The following is a 22,384-nucleotide window of genomic DNA, read 5'->3' on the forward strand; positions in this document are numbered from 1 at the left end:
AAGCTCAAGTCATTTATCATGTGAAGGTTATTATAAACATTTGTGTTTTCGATAAATCATATGACATGAGCCATAACCCTAAGCCCCTTGAATAACACAGTAAGTATTCATTTCAGTATCCTGGGGAAGTATACAGCAGTGTTGCATATGTTAGATGCTACACAAATGTATGTTGCATTAAATGAAACAATAATCCTTCCCCCTTCCCAGGACACATTCATGGCAGCCATACTCCCAGTGATAACCTAACGTGTTTTTCAGGTAAAAAATTCACAACCAGAATACAGGCAAATACCACAACTTAAGGACTATGACACTCTCTGAGCACCAGGGCGGAGTGAGCAAGTATGCAACCCCCAGCACACACCACAACCCAGCACGCAGGTCACTGCAACATAAGCAAAATGGGAAGAGGTGGGAGCGAGGGGAAATGTCAAGGAAATGAAATGCAGCCAGATACAGTTCCATAATACAGAATATACAATGCACTCAATTTTTAAAAATTTTTTGCAAGTATGACATAGATCCTTGAAGCTCTTTTACTCATTTGTATTGTTGGTCTGGGCGTTAGTTCATTAATTCAACATTTCCTAAGGCTGAATGTACAATAGGCATTGTTCTGTATCCTGAAAATCAAGTATAAGTGGAGTTTATGCGCTGGCAATGTGAGAAAGTGAGAACAGAAAGAAGAAAATGAAACGGTACGAGTGATAGGTACAGGTAGTGAAGTGGGCTTTGCAAAACAAACCAGAAAAAGCATCAAGTGTGAATAAGTGTGAATTTTTTTTAGCAAAGACTAGCTTTATATCTAACTTAGTCTCTAAACAGCATTTTTAATTTAAACTTTTTAAAAAAAATTTTTTTATCATAATAGATGTCACTTTTAATGTCCTTCCTGGCTCTAACACTAAGTCAATCAAGAAGTTCACAGGAAAACGAACTTTTTTGCATAATGAAATAATTTAATGGATAATTTACGAGTCAAAAAGTTTTCCAGTAACAAAGGCATGATTTAAAGTGGCTGGAGAAAGTATCAGCATTCAGGTCAGACATAGAAGATTTGAAATGAGGGACTGGAGAGATGCTACAGTGGGCAGAACTCTTCCCTTGCACATGGACGACTCGGGTCTGAACCCAGCCCTGTCAGGAGTGCAGTCCCAGGGGAGGGACAGAGGGAGGGAGGGAGAAAGAGAGGAAGGAGAGAGAAGAAGGGAGGGAGGAAGGGAGGGAAGGAGGAAGAAAGGGAGGGAGGGAGGGAGGGAGGGAGGAAGGGAGGGAGGGAGGAAGGAAGGAAGGAAGGAAGGAAGGAAGGAAGGAAGGAAGGAAGGAAGGAAGGAAGGAAGGAAGGAAGGAAGGAAGGAAGAGAGGGAGGGAGGAAGGAAGGAAGGAAGGAAGGAAGGAAGGAAGGAAGGAAGGAAGGAAGGAAGGAAGGAAGGAAGAGAGGGAGGGAGGAAGGAAGGAAGGAAGGAAGGAAGGAAGGAAGGAAGGAAGGAAGGAAGGAAGGAAGGAAGGAAGGAAGGAAGAGAGGGAGGGAGGAAGGAAGGAAGGGAGGAAGGAAGGAAGGAAGGAAGGAAGGAAGGAAGGAAGGAAGGAAGGAAGGAAGGAAGGAAGGAAGGAAGGAAGGAAGAGAGGGAGGGAGGAAGGAAGGAAGGGAGGAAGGAAGGAAGGGAGGGAGGGAGGGAGGGAGGGAGGGAGGGAGGGAGGGAGGGAGGGAGGAAGGAAGGAAGGAAGGAAGGAAGGAAGGAAGGAAGGAAGGAAGGAAGGAAGGAAGGAAGGAAGGAAGGAAGGAAGGGAGGGAGGGAGGGAGGGAGAGAGGAAGGGAGGGAGGAAGATATGTAAAGGGTTCATAGGCATTCTCCCTCTAGATAAACTGCATAAATTGCCAGAAATACTCCCAAGCTTCTTAAATCATACTCTCCTATGTTCCAACTTTGGTCCATGTCAGTTTTCTTTCTGTATTTTTCTTTAATCTTCACGTTATTTTCTCCTTTACCTTCCAGTTTTCTTATCTTCAGACCTCTGTCTTCCCATCCCCTTTAACTGCCCCTAATTAAATACCTTTTCTATTGGTGAATATATTTGCTGAAAATATGTTTATCTTACTGAAACTTCCGCAACAGAATTGTGGAATGACTTAGCATTCTCTCCACAGTTTTATCTGTAGTAGAGTCTTTAAGTTTTCATTTTAGTGGTTACCCTAGAGTAAAACAAACATCCTTGACTTATTCAAGTCTAATATGCTTGGATTTCTACCAATTCCCCTCAAGGACTGGAACACAATTTAGCTCTGTTTTTCCTCTGCTACTTTTTATGCTGGACTGAAGCTATAGCACAGCGGGTAGGGTGTTCGCCTTGCACGTGGCCGACCCGAGTTTGATTCCTCCGCCCTTCTCGGAGAGCCCAGCAAGCTACCGAGAGTATCTCGCCCGCACGGCAGAGCCATATCCGATATCCAAAAATCAGTAACAACGTCTCACAATGGAGACGTCACTGGTGCCCGCTCGAGCAAATCAATGAGCAATGTGATGACAATGTCACAGTGACAGTGTCACCTTTTATGTTCTTGTATTTTATTTCCACATATGCTTTAAATCTCACATGACATTACTTGGTATAGTCAGTATCTATTTAGCAACTACATAGTTACCCTTTCCTGGGCTGCTCTTGCCCTTCCTTTTTCCCTCCAGAAAAAAGCAACATTCTCTCTGTACAAAGCATTCTCTCCCCCTTGCCTTTGCTCTGTGTCTGCTAGTGACAAAATCATTCCGTGCTTACCTGGAAATGTACTATACTATTCTTTTGCTTGCTTTAATAGAAGCCCCTTAAAGAAGTACTCTAATTTTTTTTTAACAAATACAATTTTCTACATACACTCCCACTTCATGTCGTTTATTTTACTGTTCATTTATTTTACATTTATCTTTATTTATTTGCTGTTCATTGAGTTCTCATCAGTCTGTTCATTTATTTTCCACCCATTCTTATATTGTAGATAGGTGAAATTATCCAATATTTATCTTTTTCATTCTGGTATTTCCCTTCTGTTCCACTCAAGCTCTTTCCATTTTGGTCAAAATGGCAAATTTTCATCAGTTTTATATGTGGAGTATCCATTCTACAAATAAAACACATCTTTCTTTTTGGTGGGGGGAGGGGAGATGAGGGATGAGGGGATTACCCCAGCAGTGCTCAAAACTTACTCATTGCTCTGCACTCATCCAATCAGTCCTGGCAGGACTCAAGGGTCCATTTGTGATACTAGGGATTGAACACAGGCTGGTCACAAGAATGACCAAAGCAAGCATTCTACTGGCTGTACTATCATTTCAGCCCCAGAAGCCCATCCTTTTTTTAATCTAATCACCTATTGATGAGCATTTTTAGAGCATTTCAACTGGTTCCACATTTTAACATCTGGTAATTATAATGCAATAAAAATATAACTTTGTGTTAATGCTTAGATTCTTTAGATAGCTAAATGGGACTGCTGAATCATATGCTAGCTCTATCTTTAGCTTCTTGAGGAAGCTACATACCTTTTTCCAAAATGTTGCACCAATTTACATTCCCACCAACAGTACATAAGAGGGTTCATTTTCCATCACATCCCCTCCAACACTTGCTCCTTTTGATTAGCCATTCTCCCAGGAGTGAGGTGATAGCTCAGAGTGGTCTTAATTTGCAAATACCTGAAAATCAGTCATAATAAGCATCTTTTTTTATATTCCTGTCAAACATTTGTCTGTTCTTCTGAGAGAAATATATACTCAGCCTTACTGTCCAACTTATTTTTATTGAGTTCTTGTTGTTAAGTTGTATGAATTTTTATGCACTTTGGATATTAACCCCTTATTGGTTGCATGATGTACAAATACCTCTCTCATTCAGTAGCTTTCATTTATATTCCATTTATATTTTCTTTTCCTGTACAAAGATTCACAATTTAATGCAATGCCAATTGTTTACTTTCATCTCCCTTGCTGTCGGGGTTGAATCCCCAGAGACCTAACACTGATGTCATGGAATGTTTCACATAAATTATCTTCTATGTGCCACATAGCTTGGGGTCCTATATGAAGGTCTTAAATCCAGTTTGAATTTTTGAAGCATATTTTTGTTGGGCCCAAAATTAGTAGGTTGGCAATTCCCTTTTTTCACCATTCTAAAGATACCATTTCACTGTTTCTTTACTTTCACTGTTTTGTTGGAATAGTAGTCAGCTTACCGTTGCTCTTTTGGGGCCAATTTGCCTCTTTAATCCTCTGGTACTTTTAATATTTTACTCTTAACATTTTCTACCATCCAGGCACAAACAAATGTGCTCCACTTCAATTTCAGGAAGCTTCAAGGAAAGGGAAACCGTTGCTAATAGCTTCCTAATGATAAGCCTCGGTATGTTTTCTTCTATTTATTCTGTGTGAGGTTAGCAGAACTACTTGATTTGTGGCTTGATATTTGTAATCACTTCTGGAAAACTGCCAATATTTCATCAAACAGTCCTTCTTCCATGGTCTGGCTTTCTCTCCCTTCTAGAATTGTGTAGTGTTAACTTCTATAATCGTCTGTGGTCTTGAGTTTAAAACGATACACTTCAAACATAGCAGGTAGTACTCTAACACTAGTTTTATCTAGCTTTTCAAAAAAGTCCAGATAGAAAGTACTCTATTATCTGATCAAAGAAAACTTCATCAAACATATATTTATTAGTTCTTTTGGGAGCTTGGGGGGCTTTGTTGTTGTTGGGGTTTATTTTGGGGGGGGAGGTTGGAGAGGGGGAGTTGGGGAAGCCTTACCTGGATGCGCCCAGGGACTATCACTGATTCTGCTCAGGAGTGATTCTGCTAGTACTTGGGAGGATCACATGAGCTAGCAGGTTGGTGAAGATGCAGTGCCTGAACCAGTCCAGTATCCCTCCAGCCCATTTATCAGGAGATCCTAAAACATCTAATCTCTGCTTTGCAAGACCACTTGACAAGACATAAAGGCAGGTGGGAAGAGTGGGGAGTGGGGGTAAAAGGGAGAGCAGGAGGGAAACTGTGGACACTGGTCATGGGAAATGCTACATGTGTGAAGGGATGGGTGTTGGAACATTATACAACTGAAACCCAATCATGAGCAACATCTTAACTGTGTATCTGTGATTCAATGAAATAATAATATAAAATCAACAATGGCAGAGTAATCTGAGGGGGAGAAGACCCACATGAATGGATACATCTACGTCTGCATAAGTTGTCATCAGTAACCACATATTATAGTCCATTCTTGCAGCTTCCGAGTCCCATCATCACAGGGAACGGCTGCTGCACCCATTCTACCTTCCCACCAACTATGCACATGGTTCCTTTTTTATCCACCTCCCTGACAGTGCTTAATGTTTCTGCACATTTTTGACTAAGATGTTTTAATTATTTTTTCAGTTGTTTTATTTTTTAAAAAATTGTATTTAATAAATGCATTATGTAGCTCATGTGCTGACTGTGTTATCGTTAAGGTTTCTGGCAGTTTCAGTAGTTACTTTTTGAGTGAGTCAAAAGTTATAACACATCAATCATGGTCTCTCATCCCAAGCTGTCCAAAGGTCAAGGAACTCCTATCAACTGTTCTTCCCTTTTATTTATTTTTAACCTGAGTGCTAGATTTGACACTTGTCCTATTAGAGTTTCCTTTCTTAGTTTTCAACAAGAAATCCAAAATATCCATATAAATGCTGGTTTGCTATTTCATCTGCTCATCACCTCATCTAGCTTTATGGCATTCCCCAAAGGAAATCTTAGTGTACTTATTTTGTAAGAGGCAGAGAGAGATTCCCTTTCAGAGGACACCAACTTCTTTGGGAATGGTTGTTCGGCTCCTGCAAGCCATCTACAGTACATTTCTACTTCCCTACATGTTTTATGCTGAAATCAAGCATATGGCCCATAGGATTAACTGTGATACTAGATGACTAAAATAAAACACAAGGTTCTTTTGGCCTGCAGTACTTTGAGTTTATATCTGAGTCAAAGGTAGACTTGTGGTACCTGACTTAAGAGTTCAAATGTGAGACAAAAAACCCACTTAAACTCTGTGATGAATACTTTCCACTTTATTTTGAGGTTTTTGTTTGTTTGTTTGGGGGCACACCTGGTGATGCTCAGGGCTTACTCCTGGTGGAGCTCAAAGGACCGCAAGATATATCAGGGATCAAACCCAGGTAGCCACATGAAAGGCAAGCGCGTTACCCACTGTGGTGTCATTCCACACACACCCACACACTTTATTTTAAATTAGTAAATTATGTCGTTGTACCTATTCGCATATTTTCTGATATTAGTAAAAATATTTTGCTTAAAACTCAGCATAATTAAACACAGTAATGCTCAAAGTGTGTAGGTTCTGTTATTTCTTTAACTAAGACTGGGAGAACTGAAGTCAATGTGGAAATACCACAATGTACTGTACAAAAAAATGCTCAAACACATTTTTTAAATTGAAAATGGGAGCTAGAGAGATAGTACAGGAGGTAAGGCACTTGCCTTGCATGCTGGATCTTTGGCTGACCCAGGTCCAATTCCCATCCCCCACATATGGTTCACCAAACACCACCAGGAGTGATGACTGAGCCAGGAGTAAGGCCTGGACACCACCAGGTGTGTCCCCAAACTGCCCTACCCTCCACAAAAATGGCCAATGTTTATGGTACTTATCAAGTATATTCAAAACTTAGGGGGAAAATGATAGTCTATTTACATTGTTTTTCTTTGTATTTGGGCTGGAGCGACAGCACAGCGGGTAGGGCATTTGCTTTGCACGCCGCTGACCCGGGTTTGATTCCTCTGTCCCTCTCGGAGAGGCCAGCAAGCTACCAAGAGTATCCTGCCCACACAGCAGAGCCTGGCAAGCTCTCCATGGCATATTTGATATGCCAAAAATAGTAACAAGTCCCACAATGGAGACATTACTGGTGCCCACTTGAGCAAGTTGATGAACAATGGGAGGACAGTGTTACAGGACAGTGCCCTACCCACTGTTCTACTGCTCCAGTCCCCACATTTTAAAGCTCTTTGATTGTTATTTAGGATAGTTTTCACTACCATAAAACCAAATTTTAATTTAGAAGTTGAGATACTAAATGAGAAGATATTGCTCATAATGTTTTTAGCATAGCAGCACACAAATGATATAAAATCATGTGAAGAAAATAATTTGATACAACTAAACATTTTATAACTTGATATATTAGGATTAATAATAGAAGTCATTATAATAAGATTTTCAATTTTTAATTAAAGATTTTGAATATTTAATCATATGAAAGGCTATCATTAAGACATTAAGGATGAGATATAAAAATATTTAACAATTTAAAAGTTAGAAGTAAATATTGTTAAACACAAGACATTACTTGAGCAAGATACTGTTCCCTTAATAGGGTGAAGATGATTTCTATTATTAGCAGAGATAAGAATGCTGCCTGAAATTCTTTCCTTAATAACACCATACTAAAAATAAAACGGTTCTCCACATTTCAAAATAAACACTCTGCTTTTTCATATGTATTTAATGGCTAAAAAAATATATCCAGCCTTAATCAATATGCTTTCTCTTATATTTGCATATAAAATATATGTATATGTACATATATACACACACACTAAGGAGATATAAATCTCATTTTTATATCATAACATTTTCGAGGTCTTGTGCCACCTACTTAGTTTTTTTTTTTTTTTTTTTACTTTTTTGGGTCACATATAGAGATGCTCAGGGACTACTCCTGGCTCTGCACTCAGGAATTATTCCTGACGGCACTTGAGGGACCATGAGTGATGCCAGGGATCTAACCCGGGTCAGCTGCATGCAAGGCAAACTCCCTACCCACTGTACTATTGCTCCAGACCCTCATTATTTCTGAAAGTATTATGATTAGATCTCCTGCTAAATTAAATTCAATTATTCCCTTTACTTCAAAAAAATTAACTTCTTTCCCTACAAAATTGCCTATCATCAAGGAAACTACAGAAATCATCTCAGAAGAATAAGTGGTGTAACACTGTCATTACTACAAAGCAGTTATTCAATGCTTCAAAGAAAGCGAAGGTGAATCACATGATAAATAAATACTTTGACTTTTTTATTAAAAGCTAAATAAATAGTGCTGTGTCAGCTGGGAAAGGGATAAAGTCCACAGAACTGAAGTAATTACCTTAGGATATGATCAAACTACAAAAATCCGCCAATTTACATAAGATACATTAGGCGACCGTTTGGTAGGAAAGCATTTTCAACTCAGCAAGTGTACATTCTGCAGCGTGAACAAGGAGGACTTTAGTATCTTGATTCCATTTTAAGTAGACACAGCCTTAAAAAATGTAGCTTACATAAACCCTGCGGGCTGTTTCTTACACTCTTCCTTCTCCAGCCTTCCAAGAGCTCTGGGCCAGTTGTAGGGCAATCTGTACTACACGCTGGTAGCCGTCCGCCAGTGTGCGTCAGGTGTGGCCCACCAGAAAAGGTGGCGAGCAAGCCCGGCCCACAGCGCTCTCAGAACAGTTCATTTCCGAAAGAAGGAAACAAACGTAGGAAAAACCACAAACCAAACAAAAGACAGTAAACGCTTACTCCCCCACATCAAATAAACTTTCCTCAGAACCCAATCACTGATTATTCTCCTGGTTCAGTTAATTACGGGTTTAAATAGTAAAAGGATCTCAAGTGCCCAAAGTTAAGTCAATCTTTTAAAGTACTGATTACAAAAATATGAATGTATTTAATTGTTCCTTAAATTTGTGTGACGGAAGACCGAGCTATAACTGAGATGCAAACAAAAGAAAGGGGAAACATATGTTGTAACACTTGAGTGCAACAGCTACAAATTAATTGTTTACACGATGGTTTATTCATCACCGTAATCCTTTGAGTTCAATGATAAAAGTTTCAAGGACTTGACAGATTATACAGCCTAATTTTATCCCTTAAGAAAATAAAAACAAGAGGCCCAAAGCAAGCTCCTCTTTCGAGCCCTGACACTAGCCCGAGAGAGAAACCAGCAGAACACAGGACTGAAATGTCACAGGCACAACTCAGGTACTTCAAAGGGCTTCAGAATTGTCCAAAATTAAACTTATCACACGACACTTGGTATTTGCATTTCAAATTAGGTGGCACTGCCTGTTTACAATTTTAATAAGTTTTCCATTTATCTTTCCTGTTATCTCAAAAGTAAGTAAGGAATTAGTAAAATATTTACTTAACTTCTTGTAAGTCAACTTTTAAGGCCACTGAAATAACTATTTGAAAACCAGAAAAAGGTAAATCCTTGATGAGACCTTGTTGGCCAGGAAAGGCAAGTATAGAGGCAAAGTATCCTTTGTTTCACAATTCTAACAAAAAGCAATTATTAAAGCAAATCACCTTGAAAAAACAGGCGTCCTTTCAAATAATTGGCATTACATACTTTTTCTTCAGACTTTGTGTAACAAAAACATACCTGTTCTTCTGAAATTTGTATTACTTCTACTATTTAGATAATAACTAAAGGAATTTGATTTGAGCGGCATTGGGGTTTTCAGTCTGCATTGCTCAGGTCTTACTCTGGGCTCTGTACACAGGCATCCTTCCTAACAGTGCTCAGGGGACCATATGAGATACAAGGGATAAACCCAGGTGGGCCGCATGCAAGGCCAGTGCCTTATCCACTCTAACATCTCACTGGTCCTTGAATTGGAGGAATTCATTTTTTTCATTATTGATTTTTTAAAAAATTTATTAAATCACCACGAGATAGTTACAAGCTTTCATGTTTGGGTTACAATCTCACAATGATCAAACACCCATCCCTCCACCAGTGCACATTCTCCACCACCGATATCCCGGGCATAACCCTCCTTTCCCACCCTCTCCCTGCCTCCATGGCAGACAATATTCCCCATACTCTCTCTCCACTCTTGGGCATTATGGCTCGCAACACAGACACTGAGATATCATCACGTTTGGTCTATTATCTACTTTCGGCATGCATCTCCCACCCCGACTGGTTCCTCCAGCCATCATTTTCTTAGTGATCCCTTCTCTATTCCATCTGCCTTCTCCCCTCAGCTCATGAAGCAGTCTTCCAGCTATGGGGCAATCCCCCTGGCCATTGTATCTATGGTCCTTGGGTGTCAGCCTCATGTGATGCTACCCTACACTCCACAAATGAGTGCAGTCCCTCTGTCTGTCCCTCTCTTTCTAACTCATTTCACTTAGCATGATACTCTCCATATTTATCCATTTATAAACAAATTTCATGACCTCATCTCTCCTAACAGCTGCATAGTATTCCATTGTGTAGATGTACCAAAGTTTCTTTAACCAGTCATTTGTTTTAGGGTACTCGGGTTGTTTCCATATTTTGGCTATTGTGAACAGTGCTGCAACGAATATATAAGTACAGATGTCATTTCTACTGTGCTCTTTTGCATCTTTGGGATATATTCTCAGAAATGGAATTGTAGGGTCATATGGAAGCTCAATTTCTAGTTTTTGAAGAACTGTCCATATTGTTTTCCAGAAAGGCTGGACCAGTTGGCATTCCCACCAACAGTGAAGGAGCATCCCTTTTTCCCCACACCAAATTGGAGGAATTCTTAAAGCATAGTTCTGCCCTACCCTGGAAAGAGACAAACTAAAGCAATCAACTGTCACTATCACTGTCATCCCATTGCTCATCGATTTGCTCAAGCAGGCACCAGTAACATCTCTATTTTGAGACTTGTTGTTATTGTTTTTTGGCCTATCGAAGATGCCACGGGTAGCTTGCCAGGCTCTGCCGTGCGGGCGAGATACTCTCGGTAACTTGCCAGGCTCTCCGAAAGGGACAGAGGAATTGAACCACGGTCGGCCATGTGCAAAGCAAATGCCTTACCACTGTGCTGTCGCTCCAGCCCAAGCAATCAACATAAAGTTAAAAAAAAAAAGTAGATTAAAAGGCATTATTTTTAAGCTGTCAGACTGCATAATCCATTTCAGTAAACATTATCATAGTTATCTAACAGTGCCATAGAATACGAAGGAGAAAGTTAAATTTATAATATTTGAACATGACTTTTAACTATCAATATATGAAATGTTTTTAATAATTTAAAACCAGTGAAAAAAAAATTTGCTAATTTCAATTCTTGCTTATAGTAGATATCTTTGATACATCAATAATCGACATTAAAAATCTCAAAATCCGTAATTAATTGTGCTAGAGTCAGTGCTCAATGGGCTGGGCACATGCTTTACTTGTGGGAGACCTGAGTTCTATCCCCAGCACCAACAGTGTTAAGCAATGCTGGTCTGGTAGAACCTGGGAGCAGAGCAGGGTATGGCCCCCAAATCAAAAAGCAATTATAAATAGCACTGCTAATATTAGCTACCAAGAGTGTCCCGCCCACATGGCAGAGCCTGGCAAGCTACCCATGGCGTATTCGATATGCCAAAAACAGTAATGATAGGTCTCGTTCCCCTGACACTGAAAGAGCCTCCAATCATTTGGGAGAGATGAGTGAGGAAAAGCTGCTAAAATCTCAGGGCTGAGTGGAATAGAGATGTTACTGGTGCCCGCTCGAGTAAATCGATGAACAATGGGATGACAGTGATAAAGTGAATCAGCACAGTAGTAAAGAAAGAAGGAAGGCATACCTCCTGGGTGTTTATCACTTCATGATTTTATAGCCAGATGCAACTAAAGATATATTGCTGAGTCTTTTAAATCCTAAATCTACACAATTAAAACTGCAAGTACAACATGTGCTAGGAGAATCTGATACCCATATTCAAAAAGTTGATACTCTGGTTATCAGAAATTAATACAAAATAGGTCATGGAATTAAATGGAAGAGCTAAAACAATAAAAAAAAGTAAGAATATTTAAACAATCCTTGAGCAATGCAAGATTCATGATAGGTAATAGCAAGAGGAATAATATCTGAATTATAGAAATACCAGAAGAAGAGCAAAAAAAGAGAAAGAGCAAGAACAACTGGTGGAAGAAATAATAACAGAACTTCCTGGTCTCTTAGCCAGTAAGTAGTGTGATCACTATAGATATAGATCAAGAAGTAGTGTGATTAAAAAAAAAGTACTGTGATCAACACTTATTCACCAAATGAAGGTTCAGTAAAGTTCAAAAGGCTTCCACTCATAAACCTAAAGAAACAAACTGACAAAATATGCAAAAAATGGACTCAAATCTCCACCTATCACCATGTACAAAAGTCAGATCAAAATGTATTAAAGACCTCAACATCAGACCAGAATCCTTAAGGTACATTGAAGACAAGTTCAGCAAAACCGTCCACGACATTGTAGCTAACAGTATCTTCAAAGCTGATACACCACTGGCCAAGCAAGTGAAAACAGAGATAAATAAATGGGACTACCTTAAACTAAGAAGCTTCTGTACCTCAAAAGATACAGTGACCAAAGTACAAAGACAGCCTACAGAATGGGAAAGGATATTTACCCAATACCCATCCGATAAAGGATTGATATCAAGGATATACAAGGCACTGGTTGAACTCCACAAGAAGAAAACTGCTGACCCGATAAAAAATGGGGTGATGAAATGAACAGAAACTTCCCCAAAGAAGAAATCCGAATGGCTGAGAGGCACATGAGAAAATGCTCTACATCACTAATCATCGGGAAGATGCAAATCAAAACAACAATGAGGTACCATCTCATGCCACAGAGACTGGCCCATATCCCAAAAAACAAAAGCAACCGGTGATAGCATGGATGTGGGGAGAAAGGGACTCTTTTTCACTGCTGGTGGGAATGCTGACTTGTTCAGCCCTTTTGGAAAACAATATGGATGATTTTCAAAAAATTAGAAACTGAGCTCCCATTTGACCCAGCAATACCACTCCTGGGAACATATCCCAGAGAGGCAAAAAGGTATAGTAGAAATGACATCTGCATTTCTATGTTCACTGCAGCACTGTTCACAATAGCCACAATCTGGAAAAAAAGGAGTGCCCAAAAGCAGATGACTGGTTAAAGAAACTTTGGTACATCTACACAATGGAATACTATGCAGCTGTTAGAAAAGATGAAGTCATGAAATTTGCATATAGGTGGATCAACATGATAAGTATCATGTTGAGTGAAATGAGTCAGCAAGAAAGAGACAGACATAGAAAGATTGCACTCATCTGTGGAATATAAAGTAGCAAAGAGGTACGAGCTTGCAATGATGCAACTTCTGGCAGAAATTTCTCCGGAATTAGTTACTAAAATACTAAAATACAGAAATCCAAAATCTTGCGGCCGCTAGTGTGACCACACAACCTCATATCTCTTCATTCTCAGCAATGGAAAACAAATTATCAAATGCTTTCTTTTCAGCAGGTCCGACTTTGGGGGGTGGGGGGGAAACTCCAAGCAAAAACAGTGAGTTTTTTGTTGAAATATTGAATGTAATCAAAGTAAAGAGAAAGTAAAGTGAAATTTATCAGCTACACAGGTGAGGTTTACTGTGGTTCTTGGTGGTGGAATATGTGCACTGGTGAAGGGATGGGTGTTTGAGCACTGTATAACTGAGACTTAAGCCTGAAAGCTTTGCAACTTTTCACATGGTGATTCAATAAAAGAAAAAAAAAGAAAAAATCACAATAGTAGTGGGAGGACTTCAATATTCACTTTCAATGCTAGAAAAATCAACCAGATAGAACATTAATAAAGAGACAAGAGCCATAAATGAGGATCGAGAAGAAATGGATTTATTCAACATACACAGGACTTTTCATGCCCAAAAAAGCTGAATACACATTCTTCTCCATTGCACATGGAGCATTCTCTGGTATAGACTACACACAAGGGCACAAATCAAACATACATAAATTTCCAAATATAGAAATCATACAAAGTACCTTCTCAGACCACAATAATAAGCCAATGAAAGCAGAAGTTAACCACAAAAAGAACAAAAAAAAAAACTTGTGGAAGCTAAGCAACAACTGGATCAAAGAGAAAATCAAGAAGAAATAAAAAGATTGAAACTAATGAGAATGAAGATACAAGATATAAGTATCTAGGGGACACAGCAAATGCTGTACTAAGGGGTAGGGAATTTATAGCTCTGAAGGCTTACATTAAGAAAGAAGAAAAAGGGTTGGATCTATAGTACAATGGGTAGGATGCTTGCCTTGCACACAGCCAACCCGGGTTCAATCCCCATTATCCCATACAGTGTGCCAAGCATCATCAGGAGTAATTCCTGACTGCAGAGCCAGGATACACCCAGAACAACATAGAGTGTGACCCCCAAGGCCTAAAATATAAATAAATAAATAAATAAATAAATATAAATAAATTAATAAGTGAGAAGAAAGAAGAAAAAGCCCAAATTAGCAATTTAAGCACATGTCTTAAAAATCTGGAGAAAGAAGAGCAAACAAATCCAAAAAGGAGGAGGAAAATTGTGAAAACGGGAGCAGAAACTAACAACATAGAAACAACAACAGCAAAAAGCAATTTATAGAATCAATGAAACCAGGAGCTGTTTCTTCAAAAGAATAAACAATAAAGATAAACCTTTAGCTAGACTCACAAGTTTAAAAAAAACAAACAGAAAATGTTTTAATAGATCAGAGACAAAAGTAGATAAATTAAAACATCCATCAGAAATTCAAAATATAATGGGATTACTATGAGCAACTTTATGCTCTTAAACTGTAGAACCTAGAAGAAATTGTTTCTTAGAATCATGTAATCTCCCAAAACTGAACAAGGAGGAAGTAGAAAGGCTAAACAGGACAATCACAAGGAAATTAAAACAGTGATTAGGAATCCCCCCAAGAACAAAAGTCACAATACGATGGGTTCATTGGTGAGTTTTATTAAACCTTAAGAGACTATTTACAAGATTTACTGTCCTTACTCCTTAAGTTCTTCTGAAATATCAAAGACACAAGAATCCTTCCCAACACTTCTATGAAGATAACATTACTTTACACTAATACCCAAAGGTGACAGTGATACTTCCAAAAAGATGATCTTTTGATGATCATCGACACAAAAATCCTTAACAAAATTTTTGCACACTGAATCCAACAACGTATCCAAAAAAATCATACACCCTAATCAAGTGGGACTTATCCCAGGGATGCAAGGAGAGTTCAATATATGCAAATCGATTAACATAATACACCACATTAGTAAAAGGAAAGATAAAAATCATATGATCACATCAACCAATAAAGATAAAACTTTTAACAAGATCCAATTATCCTTTCATGATAAAAACTCACAACAAAATAGAGATGGAAATGGCCATCTTCAACAAACCTACGCCAGTATCATTCTTCATGGTGACAAACAGAGCATTTTCTCTTAGATCAGATACAAGGCAAAGATGTCCACTGTCTTCACTTTATTCAATATAAGTATTAGAAGTTCTAGTTATAGCAATCAGATAAGAAAAACAAATCAAGGGGCACAAAATTGGCAAAAAAGAAGTCAAATTATCATAATTTGCATATGACATGAAAATATACATAGAAGGCCCAAAAGAGTCCACCAGAAAGCTCCTAGAAATAATAAACCAATATAGCAGAGTTAGCCAGCTATAAAAATCAATACACAAAAACATCTGTCACCTTTTTTCTTTTTTTTGCTTTTTGGGTCACACTGGCCATGCACAGGGGTTACTCCTGACTTTGCACTCAAGAATCACTCCTGGCAGTGGTCAGGGGACCATATGGGATGCTAGGAATCAAACCCGAGTTGGCTGTGTGCAAGATAAATGCCTAATCCTCTGTACTGTCGCTCCAGCCTTGTGTCGCATTTTTATGTATAGAGAATGTATCAGAAGAAAAAGTGATGAAAGTTTATCCCATTTAAAATAGTGTCCAAAAGCATCAAGTCCAGGAATCAACTTAACAAAAGATATAGGAGATCTATACCATGAAAACCTTAAATTATTTTACATTATTTTTTACTTTAAATTATTTTAGAAAGAGATCTTAGGAAATAAAAAATATTTCATGCTCATGAATTGGAATAATCAATATAGTTAAAATGACTGTCCTACCTAAGCTATTACATAGATTCAGCACAATCCCCATACAAATTCAGACAACATTCTTCAAGAAATGTGAAAAAATAACAAATAGCCAAAGACGTACTGAAAGTATAAGAAACTATGTGTGTGTATGTGTGTGTGTGTGTGTGTGTGTGTGTATGAGAAACTGGGAGGTATTTCATTACCTAGTTTGGAACTGTACTATAAACTATTACTATAAGCTATAGTGATAAAGAGCCAGTGTGATAGTACAGCCAGTAGGGCATTTGCCTTGCATGCAACCAACCCAGATTCAATCCCTGGCATCCCATATGATCCCCTGAGCCCACCAGGAGTGAACCCTGAGCACAGGAGTAAGTCCTGAGCATTGCTAAGTGTGGCCCTAAACCTCCCAAAAATAATAAATAAATAAAAATAAAGCATAGTGATCAAAACTGCATGGTACTGGATTAAGGACAGGCTCACTCATCAATGGGTCAGAGCTGAATATCCAAGGACAAAACACCATATTTAGGGGCTGGAGAGATAGCACAGCGGGTAGGGCGTTTGCCTTGCACGCGGCTGACCCAGGTTCAAATCCCAGCATCCCATATGGTCCCCTGAGCACGGCCAGGGGTAATTCCTGAGTGCAGAGCCAGGAGTAACCCCTGTGCATCGCCAGGTGTGACCCAAAAAGCAAAAAAAAAAAAACCACCATATTTATGCACAATTAATTTTCAACAACAGAGCTAAGAACATGAAATGGAGTAAACACAGCCTCTTCGACAAATAGTGCTGACAAAACTGGGTAACCACTTGTAGAAAATTAAATCTGGATCCATAATTCACATCATGCACAAAGGGAATCAAAGACCATGAGATCCAGCAAGAAACTACAAGTATATTGAGGAAAATAGAGCCAGAACACTCAAAGATTTGGAATTCAAAGGCATCTTCAATTATATACCACTGGCAAAGCAAAAGAATCAAAAATAAACAAATAGGACACTACATCAAATTACAGAGTTCCTTCATGGCAAAAGAAACACAGCTAACCCTAAAAGATAACTAACTCAGTGGAAAAAATACTCACATTCAACATATTAAAGAACTGATAGCCGGGATATATAAAGCATTTACAAAAATCAGCAAAAAGAATTCAAGAACTCATCAGAAAATGAACAGACTTCTCAGAGGAAGACAGGTGAATGACTAATAGGCATGTGAAAAATGCTCAGCATCACTTATGAGGGAAATCCAAATCAAGATGACAATGAGATCTTTTCTCACATCAGTGAGAATGGCATATATCAAAAACAGTGGGAACAATCTGTGTTGGCAGGGATGTGGTGAAAAAAAAAGTCATCCACCACTGGCAGGAATGTTGTCTGGTTCAACCACTGTGGAAACAGTTTTAAGAGTTCTCAATTTAGAATTAAGCTGCCATACAATGCAGTAATTCCAATGTTGAGTATCTATACCCAGAAAACAAAAACATATATACAAAAGGACACAGGCACAACATTATTTATTGCAGCACTTAGTATAACAGCTAAGATATGAAAACAATCTAGGTGTCCAACAATCCAACAACTGATGGATGAATTATGAAAACGTGACATGTATATATACAATGAAATACTATGCAGCTGCAAGGAATGATGAAATTATGCAATTTGCTGCAATCTCGATGGAACTGGAAGATACCATGTTGACTGTAGCCAGCAGGAGGGAGAGAAACACAGGATAATCTATCTGTGGTATAGAGAATAACTGAATGAGGGAATACAACATTTTTTAAACTCTGGATGCCCAGACTGCCTTTATCCCAGAGTATAGGAAGGAGGAGGACAGCGAGGGAAGAAATTTAGGAGGGAAGGAAGAAGATGAGAAAGAGAAGTCACTGGGGAACAGGGGCCAAATACCTTGGATATATTGGCAATGTGGGAGAAGTGGTATAGCTATAAACACAAAGCACAGACTCATCAACACTCAAACATGAGATCCAAACTCTAACCACCAAACTTGATAATGTGGCTGCATATATATATACATATACACATATATATATGTATATATATGCAATATATTTGGACTGGAGTGATAGCACAGTGGGTAGGGCGTCTGCCTTGCACGTGGACAACCCGGGTTCGATTGCTCTGCCCCTCTTGTAGAGCCCGGCAAGCTACCAAGAGTATCTCGCCCGCACAGCAGAGCCTGGCAAGCTACCCGTGGTGTATTTGATGTGCCAAAAACAGTAACTACAAGTCTCGAAATGGAGGCGTTACTGGTGCCTGCTCGAGCAAATCGATGAGCAGCGGGATGACAGTGATACAGTGATATGCAATATGTGGGAGCCTGGGGGGGAGCTCAAAGAAAGGAAGTGCACGCTTTACATGCCAGAACCTTAGGTTTGACCCCCAGCCCTGCACAGGCCCCCAAGCCCCAAGCCAGGTGCCTCTCCCTCAGGCACCTCCATGGGAACAGCTGCCAAACAAGCATGGCCCAAAACCAAATATATATGATTTACAAATCCAAAAAGAAACATCCAGAATTTTTATGTAAATAATTTTTTGGTATTTTGTTTGTTTGCTTGCTTGTTTTAGGGCCACACCCAGTGGTATTCGGAGATTACTCCTGGTGGGCTCAGGGGGACCATATGTGGTGTCAGGAATCAAACTCAGGATGGACACATTCAAGGCAAACACTCTACCTATGCTGACTGTACTTCACTCCAACCAAAACTTACAAGGAGTTCTTATAAGTCAATGTATGAGATGGCAAACAATTCAGAAAATGAAAAGAACATGAGCAAAGAGCTACTGATGTAACTCAGTGGTAACTCAGTGATATGTGTTGCAAATATAGAGTTGGGAGGCATACTGATAAATTATTTATCTTTCTTGATACCCCCCTGTGCTCAGGACATACTCCTGGCTCTGTGCTCAGAAATCATTCCTGCAGTGGCTTGAAGTCCCCTACACAGTGCTGGGAAGCAAAACTGGGTCAGAACATGCAAGGCCAGCACCTTAGCCACTGTACTATTGCTCTGGCCCTGTGGTAGGGTTTTAAATTAGTATTAAATGCCTCGAAAGACAGCTTGCAGATTCTTAAGAAAATGAGGCATTAAAATATGCTAACCTTATGAAGTTCTATTAAAAATATCTACTCCGAAAAAAAAATGTCTACTACAAAAATCCTTGCCTACAACTGCGTTGATGGTGCTGTAACAGTTCACCCAAAAGGCAACTGTGGTCAGCTGTGAGGAGGCAGACAGAAAGTGGCATATCGAGCAATAAAATGTTATTCAGCAAAAAACATTTGACACATACTATGTTGTGCAAGTGCCTTACGTCTGTGAAAGCAAATTTATGCAGAAAACTGGAGTTGTAGGGATAGAGGTGGGACTAAGTATTAACTGTGACTGGGCATGAGGGATCTTTTATTTTAAATTCAAAAAATTAGGGATCTTGGGGGCTGGATCAATAGCACAGCGGGTAGGGCATTTGCCTTGCACGCAGCCAACCCGGGTTCAAATCCCAGCATCCCATATGGTCCCCTGAGCACTGCCAGTAGTAATTCCTGAATGAAGAGGCAGGAGTAACCCCTGTGCATCGCCGGGTGTGACCCCCCCAACAAATAAAAAGAAAAAAAAAAGTAAAAAAAAATTAGGGATCTTTTGTAGTGATGAAAATGTTATAAAACTGATGACAGTTCACTATTTGGCAAAGCTGCCAAAAATCATTGTATACTTGGAATTGGTGACTTTTATGACAGGGAATATATACCTCAATAAAGTTACTTTTTAAATAAATGTGCCCTTAAAGCATTGAGTGAGTCCCTTTAGACTGTAAACCTTCTCAAAGTTTTACTAGAACACAACTGTACTCATTTCAAGTTTGGGAAAAGACTAGCTTCACAGAATTTCTGGCATGATGTAGGAGCACCCTCTGGTTGGTTGTTCTCTAGACAGGGTCCTCTAGGAAAAGGATTTCTTAAAACCAAAAGTACATTCTGTTGATCTGTACTTGCAAAAGTCAGTGCCTGGAAGCTTTCAAGAATATAAACAAGAGAAATTCCATGTGTCCTTTTACAAAGGGCTGACTGATCTGATGGTGCTCTAGACTACACTCAGAAAACAGTACACTTTTAAAAGGAGAATAAAAGTGTAACACTAAATTTAGGGCTGTGTTATGCTCTTTTTTTTGTTTAGTTTTGGGGGGCCATACCCAGTGGTGCTTAGGGATCATTTCTGGCTTTGTGCTCAGGGATCACTCCTGGTGCTGCTCGGAGGGACCATCAGGGATGCCGGAGGTCAAACCCGGTCGAACCCTGCAAGGCAAGTGCCTGACCCGCTGTACTAGCTCTCCAGACCCATACAACTCAGAGAGTGTACATGCCCAGACAACAAAGGTAGATTGAGAAACTATAATGTTGTAATACAATGGTTCACAGAAAAGCTATTTCATGACAAGTTACATTGCAGGCATTAATCCCGTCCCTTTATCCCTTTATCTCCCAATATTAATTCACTTTCACTTATGAGGTCTTTGAAAGAGAATCCAGGAGTTCAACACCCTTGTTGGACTACAAAAAATTTTATGAACTCTTTCCTTTTTTTTTTTGCAATGGCTACAGACAGTAGCCTGGGGGTGATTCCTGGCTCTGTGCTCAGGTGGTGCTCTTGGTGGTGCTGGGAATCCAACCAGGTGGTAGCATGGGCTGAACCCTGAACCTGCCCAACACTTTGGTCTTTGTGCAAATACCAGTTTGTCTGTGAGGACTTGCCCAATGCTGCAAGTTCAACTCCTCTCTCCTCTGACTTTCTCAATAGCACTAGACATATTTTTCTCAATAGCATCAACTATATAATACATGCCATATATTTTATGAATTTTTAACATATAGTTAGATATTTATAAGCCTTCTTTTATTTTATACATAAGCGAAATAGACTGTCATCCCTAGGATATAAACTCCTCAGAAGGGGTCTTAATGCAGCTTTGTTTCTGGCTATACACCCTCCTTCACAGGACTGCCTGGCACTCTGCAAGCACTTAATAAGTGGGTTCTGAGCAAAAGCAAGAGAGAAGTGAAAGAGAGACACTGATCTTTGGCCCCTGATGAACAAAGACTTTCTCCTACATATTAAACAAGTCTTGACTTGGGCTGGGTAGATAGTATAGGAGTGAAGGTACTTGCCTTGCCCGCAACCACCACCAGGAGTAAGCCAGGAGGAGTTAAGCTCTGAGCACTACATATAGGGTGTGGCTCCAAAAACCAAAAAAAAATTTTTTTAATTAAGTAAAATAAATAAAATCTGGAAGCTAAAATAGTATTTTATAAGAAAACAAATGTCCTTGGAATAAAATGCCCACTTCTACACATCCGATATTTTCTACAGCAAAAGAGGGTGGAGAAGAGCCAAGGTTTTTACTTCTAATTCTAGATGCGCAGCCCTGGAAGCACATCTGCACGTTTTTAAGATGCCTGCCTCCCGCTCTGCGCTCTGCAACGAGGACAAATGAATTAAGTCCCATGTGACTCACTAACAACAACAAAAGGGAAAGTCCTCTACTTAGCTACTGCGAAATAAAATATTCCCTGAGCAACCTGCCTTCTCCCGCCCCTCTACTCCGAGCCCGGTCCTGTAAAACTGGGATTCCAGCACCGAGACCTCCATCACCTCGGACGGGGCAGGTCCTCTGGGGCCCGGTCCGCGCCCCGAACCCCAGGTCGGGCACCAAGGTAACCTTTGTGCCCCCTTCCTGGCCCCAGCCGGGAACCTTCCAGAACCAGCGGGGGGGACCCCGGCCCGGCCCCCACCCCCACCCCCGCCTCCGAGGCGCCTCCCACATGCCCCGCACCAGGTCCCCGTCCCAGTCCCAGGACCAGTCCTGGCACCAGTCCCGGCATCAGTCCCTGCCCAAGTCCCGGTACCAGAACCCGTACCAGATCCCCGCACTAGTGTCGGTGCCAGAACCCGTACCAGGTCCCCGTACCAGATCCCCGCACTAGTGTCGGTACCAGTCCTAGTACCAGACCCCGCCCCAGGTCCCCGCCCCAGTCCCGGTACCAGTCCCGGTACCAGACCCCACACCAGGTCCCCGCCCCAGTCCCGGTACCAGACCCTGCACCAGGTCCCCGCCCAAGTGCCGGTACCAGTGCCGGTACCAGTCTCCGTACCAGGTCCCCGCACCAGTCCCGGTACCAGTCCCGGTACCATCCCCGCCCCAGACCCCGCCCCAGACCCAGCGGCCGAACTGTCAGCGCCCTGGGCGCGGGGACGACATGTTAGCCCTCATCCCGGCGCTGCCCGCTCCGGGGTGACCTTGGGCGCGTCCCCCCTCCCGCCGCGACCCTCCTCGCCGG

General features: G+C 40.4%; 1 protein-coding gene across 2 annotated transcripts in view; it reads right to left on the reverse strand.

The window, feature by feature from the left end:
• PRKAA2 (protein kinase AMP-activated catalytic subunit alpha 2) overlaps nucleotides 1-22,384 on the reverse strand; it is a 55,345-nt gene that overhangs the window by 32,494 nt on the left and 467 nt on the right. Inside the window, exon 2 of one of the 2 annotated variants that reach the window (XM_055140616.1) lies at nucleotides 3,537-3,689. The exons of the other annotated variant lie outside the window; for it this stretch is intronic. The gene's annotated coding sequence lies outside the window, so the exon portion shown is untranslated. The remainder of the gene's footprint in view (nucleotides 1-3,536; nucleotides 3,690-22,384) is intronic. 2 annotated transcript variants of the gene reach the window in all.

The sequence above is a fragment of the Sorex araneus genome, chromosome 5 (assembly GCF_027595985.1).
Source record: "Sorex araneus isolate mSorAra2 chromosome 5, mSorAra2.pri, whole genome shotgun sequence".
Lineage (NCBI taxonomy): Eukaryota > Metazoa > Chordata > Mammalia > Eulipotyphla > Soricidae > Sorex > Sorex araneus.